Source organism: Amblyomma maculatum, chromosome 10, assembly GCF_055883805.1.
Source record: "Amblyomma maculatum isolate TAMU_Amacu chromosome 10, ASM5588380v1, whole genome shotgun sequence".
NCBI classification, from domain to species: domain Eukaryota; kingdom Metazoa; phylum Arthropoda; class Arachnida; order Ixodida; family Ixodidae; genus Amblyomma; species Amblyomma maculatum.
Window position 1 is genome coordinate 180,501,101 of NC_139353.1, and position 6,570 is coordinate 180,507,670.

Sequence of the window (6,570 nt, forward strand, 5' to 3'; positions counted from 1 at the left end):
TCAGCCAGCAGCCGAGTGCGCTAATTAAATGGGCACACAAAAAAAGGAAGAAAAATACCAATCACAGACGGAAAACATTTCTTGAGAGAGGTTTATGCCATAGCCATAAATGTCGCTCCACTGTTCAGTTGACATTTCCAGCCCAGCTGACTATCAGTGGGTGCAGCAACTTAACGATATCTTGCATAGCGCCTCAGCATGGGCACGATCATTGTTTTTATAGATTAGCTGCAGGTACTGTGTACAGTGAGAAAACAATGATGAAATCAAAAGTTTACACAGCTTGCTACTTCGCCGGACCTCTTCAGACTTCCTCATCCTGTCAATTAAGGTTCTCGTAAGCTGACAAAGCTTGATTACTTCCTTTGCGGGGTAAATCAAAACTCCATTGTCCTTGGTTTTCATTAACCTGTAATTGGTCCAGTTGAGTCATATTTCCTGCAACAGACTCTTGCACGACTGACATGTCGCCTTGAAACCATTACCAAATATTGCATAAATTAAGCAACAACCTGGTAGTGATAAACAAAACTTGGGGTTCTTAAGTCTCCTTGAGGAGCCTCGTTAGAGTACCCGCACTTTGCTGCCTGCTTATTCACCGTATCCCGTAATTGGTGCCTCTGTCGCATATCATTAGAATGCAGCCTTAAGCCACCGCGTTATATGAAATAGCACCCTACACATAGCTATATAAAGCCCCAATTTACCGAAACCGTACGAACGTGCCCTATAGGAGTATAGTGTGTCCGACTTGGGATCTAAGGGTCCCACTTTCAATAATTCCCATTTCACCCTTACATCTTATTGACTCTCTCTAGTTTGGCAGCTCCTGCCACATTGAACATGTCATGTGTTCTCATTGCGCCAAAGGCGTCTGGCCATATCACCAACTGTAGTGCCTTTTACCAGAGAGGTATTTTTCCGACTTTTCGCCGACAGAGCGGGCGCCGGATTTTCTGTGGAACGTGACTTTTCAGTTTATCGCATCGGCTCAAGCAGTCTCACGAGCATAAACAAATATTGTATGCACAGACTCCTTTGATTGCAAGGCCGCTCAGACTAGCGCGGCACAATTTAGAACAAATTGCATACTTATATAAAAAAATAAACCTTCGTACCTTTTTTCTGATATGTCCTCGCAACATAACCTGCGAGAAAAGCTTTTGGTGCTACCTAATCGCGTTCATCTGCCTCACAACACATCGTTAAAAATCCTAGTTCACTGACCAGCTCCTTGGTAACTAAATAGGTTAAACAACGTGATGGGAACACAGGAAAAGAGGACGACACAATTAGCGCGGTTGTGCCGCCCTCTTCTCCTGTGTTCCCGCCACGTTGTTTGCACTGTTAACCTATAATTAATCACCAACAAGTCCACTCTGCTGTCCCTTGTAGCAAATTCAATGGAAGCTGATAAGGCATTAGGCTTCAGCCTTTGGACTTTTCAACCTCAGCGCCACTTTCATTTCAGAGGAAGCGAGTGCATTTCCACTCCTCGCTACTGCCTTTGCCTGAAGCGTGCTCAGCAGATAAAATTAGAGGGTCTCTTAGATGTCTCAAGCAGGGGACGGCGAAAGCCTACCCTTCTCCTATCATTTTGCCTCTCATCGCTTGCCACAGTTCGTCATTTCAAGTCGTCGTTTGATATATGTGTCGTTTCCCAGTCATGATGAGTCTGCCTGCGTAGTCATTGTAGCCCTTACAACTGATAACTAAGCAGGTTACTCATTTAGAATCAGCAGAGGTCATTACATGTCGGCGTTTCACATATTGGTCATTTCGTAGTCAATAGCAGTAATGATGAGTCATGCCTAGCTATTATAGTCATTACCACACATCGCTAAGCAATTTTACTAATTTCTAATCAATTGTGGTCATTACATATCGTAGTTTGACGTACTGGTCATTAAAAATCATTTTATTCATTATTAACCATTATTAGTCATTACCTCTATCAATGTCTATTTATAACTTTTATTGATTACCTATCACCATCAATCATTTTCATTCTTAATCTCCCTCCTTGCACGTCCGCTTTTACGTCTGACACTCCAGTACACAGATGCGACGCACAGATTACAGGCTCAGCTTCTGCGCACAGATTTTCGCTCCATGAGCCTAGAACGGCTTTCGCCTTAAAAAACAAATGCATCCCGTCTCATCGTTAACGTGCTTGCACACGCGCACACAAAATAGTTTGCGTTTACCACGCAGACGCGAGGCGAACGCGTCCAAAAAGGAAGCAAACCGCGCGCTCGTAGCCGGCGACCTCGGCGGCGACGTGTCCCCGAACAGTGGCGCCCTCAGCAGAAACAGCGGGCGCAAATGTAAACTCCCCAAAGACGCGCTTGCCCATTGACGGCGGCGCGATGCAGCAGGACGCACCCAGTGCGCTTCCATCGAGCGGCCGTGGTAATTGTCTCCATATGACAGTTTCCTCTCTGGTGAGAGAACTGTGCGGTGGGGGATATCGCATTCTTCTTCCTCTATAGTTTTCGAGTATGGCCGAGTATGCCTTGGGTGCTGAAAAAAGTTCCGCGGACCCGTCGGATGCTCGGAAAGTAGTGTATGCTCGAGCTATTCTGTCAGCCTCTTGGTTCCCTGCCACCCCCTTGTGCCCCGGTACCCATATAATTTTGTCTGGTCTTGTTTCTTCGTGGTTTTTAATTCTGTCGCTCGCTTTGAGGAGTATACGGAGCGCGTGACAATCCCAATAAAAAAATCAGAAAACAATAAAAGCATCCACAGATTCATCCACTCCTTCGAGGGTTCGGACACCGACCTTTTAGAGAAGGCACGAAAAACATGTTTCGGTGATCGCAACCCCTCACGATACCAAGGAACCTATCACGAAGCCGAAAACGAGAGACTCGACCGCCCAATAACTGTGGAAGAAGTTTATGCGGTCATAAGGAATACGACCAGAAACACGGCAGCAGGAGCCGACAGAATCGACAATGCCCTGATCCGAAACCTGATTGACGACCTCATACAAGAGCTCGTAAGCTTTCTAAACAAACACTGGGAGGCGGCGACGGTTCCCGAAGACTGGAAACACGCCGAAGTAATTATGATATCTAAACCTGGCAAACAGCTCCAAATTGAAAATCTCAGGCCCATCTTGCTCATGTCGTGCCTCGGCAAGCTTTACGAGCGGGTGGTGATGCTCAGACTGCAAAATTTCATGGAAGATAATGAACATGTACCACATACCATGTTCGGCTTCAGAGCAAACCTCTCGACGCAGGACGTGCTGCTTCAAATACAAGAAGATGTGCTCTGCAATGTACCCCGAACAGGTGAAAATGTCATAATGGCCCTTGACATCAAGGGAGCATTTGATAACTTTAGTCACGAAGCGATCCTTAGAGGGCTAGACGACCTGGACTGCGGACGCAGAATCCACGGGTACGTCGAAGCCTTCCTGTCAGATAAAACTGCCGTCATCGGCATGGGAGACCTTCGATCGAACAAAATTCACGCGCCAAACAAAGGAACACCACAAGGATCAGTCATCTCACCTATCCTCTTCAATATAGCTATGATAGGTCTAGCACGAAAACTAGAGAAGATCGAAGGCATCAGGCACGCCATGTATGGAGACGACATAACAGTCTGGACAAACACCGGTTCCCTCGGGGAGAAGGAAGAAAAACAACAGGAAGCGGCCTCCTGTGTACAGAAATATCTCGGAGAAAGAGGACTCGCATGCTCGACCGAGAAATCGGAACTGCTTCGAGTGTGGACAGGAAAACAAAACCGGACCGTCCCAACCAGTGACAACCTGAAACTCCACATCTACCTGGAAGGAATGCCCATCCCTGAAAAAACAACAATAATAATATTAGGTATGTGGGTTCAAGCGAACCAACGCAGTAGTCACACTTTTACCATGCTCAAAACAACAACGCTACAAGTGACACGCATCATCACCCGCATCACCAACAGGCGGCATGGCATGCGCGAAGAGGACGCACTAAAACTAGTTAGAAAGCTGGTAGTGAGCCGAATTATGTACAGCCTGCCCTACCAGTGCCTCAACAAGAGTGAAATACAACAAGCGGATGCCCTGCTACGCAAAACGTATAAGACGGCGCTCCGATTACCGCGCAACACGTCTACAGAAAAGATCATGGCGCTTGGATTGCAAAACACATTCGAAGAACTACGCGAGGCGCAGCTTGAGTCGCAAAAACTCAGGCTGCTGCAGACAACGACTGGAAGAGCGCTCTTACAGAGACTCGGATACTGTGAGAAAATGCGAGAAATAGTGAGGACGGTAACGATCCCCGACGAACTTCGCTACCCTTAAGGTAGCTCCAATCCAGAGAAACATGGACCCTAACCTCCACCAAGGTAGAAGAGAAGCAAGGGCCGATTTTATTCAAAAACCATGCGCTCCTCAAGACACGACTGTGTATGCAGACGCGTCCTCGAGAGGAGCACACAACAAAATTGCAGTAGCAACGGTGGTCAATTCATCTCTACGCGAAGTGACCAGCGCCTCTATCCGACACTCCACAGTAGCAGAGGCCGAGGACGTAGCCATTTCTCTAGCGGTGGCGAAGGGCTATAGAGCTGAGCGGTCGCTAACGATACTCACGGACTCGATGTCTTCCAGTTCCGAATGAAATCCAGTGGCGAAAAAGCGTTGGTCCGGTGGAATCGGTCAAAATTTGCGGAGCCAAAGTGACGCGTGTCCGCCTGCTTCAACCGCCATAGAAAAATGCCATAATTAGAGAAAAGTTGTACAGTGCACTTAGAAGTGTCGAGTATGAATAACGCTATCGCGTTCCACTCTTCATGGCGAAGCTTAAGCGTCCTCCCAATTTTGTTATGCACGTTCTGTTTCACAAATGTAGAACGCACCGGGACTGTGCTTTTCCTGAGGGGGGGGGGGGGGTTGTGTTACTGAGCGGTATTCGCTGGCCGTGCTGATGAAAAAGAAGTCCGACAGACTCCCAGAAGAAGAAGACGCAGACGAGTGCTGTGCTGTGATGTGATCCTCCTCAGTGGAGTGGAAAACTACCGTACTCTGAATATTTCCCGTAACAATGGTTTGGTTTTTGAGTTTAGCGTCCCAAAGCGACTCAGGCTATGAGAGATGCCGTAGTGTAGGGCTCCGGAAATTTAGACCACCTGGGGTTCCTTAACGTGCACTGATATCGCACAGCACATGGGAGCCTTGCTTTTCTCCTGCATCGAAAAGCGGCCGCCGTGGCCGGGATTCGATCCCGCGTCCTTGGGCACAGTAGTCGAGCGCAGTAACCACTGCACCACCCTGCGGGGCGCTTTCGCAACAATGACTGGTGCACATGAAAGGAAAAGCTCATCACAATTGTTCTTTAGGCAGACAGCTATCCCCAGGTGGTACAAATGACCGCCAGCCATCCACTATGGCACCCTTTTCTCTCTTCCCATTATCATTCCCGCCTTCCTCTCTTCTCCTACGGCGCGCTTGAGGTACACAGAAAAAAGCCCGCCGGGGTGGTGCAGTGGTAAGACGCCCGACTGCTGTGCCGGAGTACCCGGGTTTGAACCCGACTTCGGCAGCTGCGTTTCGATGGAGGCGAAACAAACAGGTGTCCGTGTGCTGTGCGATGTCAGCGCACGTTAAAGATCCCCAGGTAGTCGAAATTACACCGCAGACCTCCACTACGGCTCCTCTTTCTCTCTTTCCACTTTCACTCCCATCTTCCTCCCTTCCCTTACGGTGCGGTTGCGGTGTCCACAGAAAACAAGCAAAACAGTTACCGCGCCTTTCCCTTCCTATAAATAAATCAGAAAAAATGACCCGCCAGGGTGGTGCAGTGGTAAGACGCCCGACTACTGTGCCGGAGTGCCCGGGTTCGAACCCGACCTCGGCGGCTGCGTTGCGACGGAGGCGAAACGAAGAGGCATCCGTGTGCTGTGCGATGTCAGCACACGTTAAAGATCCCCAGGTGGTCGAAATTACTCCATAGCTCTCCACTATGCCTCCTCTTTCTCTTTCCACTTTCACTCCCACCTTCCTCCCTTCCCTTACGGCCTGGTTGAGGTGTCCGCAGAAACAAGTGAGACAGTTCCCTCGCCTTTCCCTTCCTGTAAATCAATCGAATCCGCAGAAAAAGTGTGACATACTGCGCTTTTCCTTTTCTGACAACAAATTAAAAATTATGGGCCTTGGGGGGGGGCTCAATTTGGTTCAAACTTATGGTCTAATTGCTGCTACCCCGAGGTTTTGGTCTTAAGCAGTTCTTTAGGTTAATGCACAAAAATTGCTAATCAAGTCGAGCTTTAGGATGCGTGACAGAGTCGTACCGACGACCTGTCGTCACTGAAACTGCAACGGGGGTGTAACTTCCTGAGGTCGAGGTGATAAGCTGTTAAACTGCTTTGAAGGAAAGGAACGGCGCATGTATCTGTCACTATTATCTGTGGACACCTGACCCGCGACCTAAGGGAAGAGAGGTGGGAATTGAAGAAGATTAAATAATCTCTTAGATGTCTCTTAAGAGGAGAATGCTGAGGCTGATAAAACTTTACTCATAATAAGTGGGAGGAATTAGGGGTCAGCTAGCATGCCGCAGG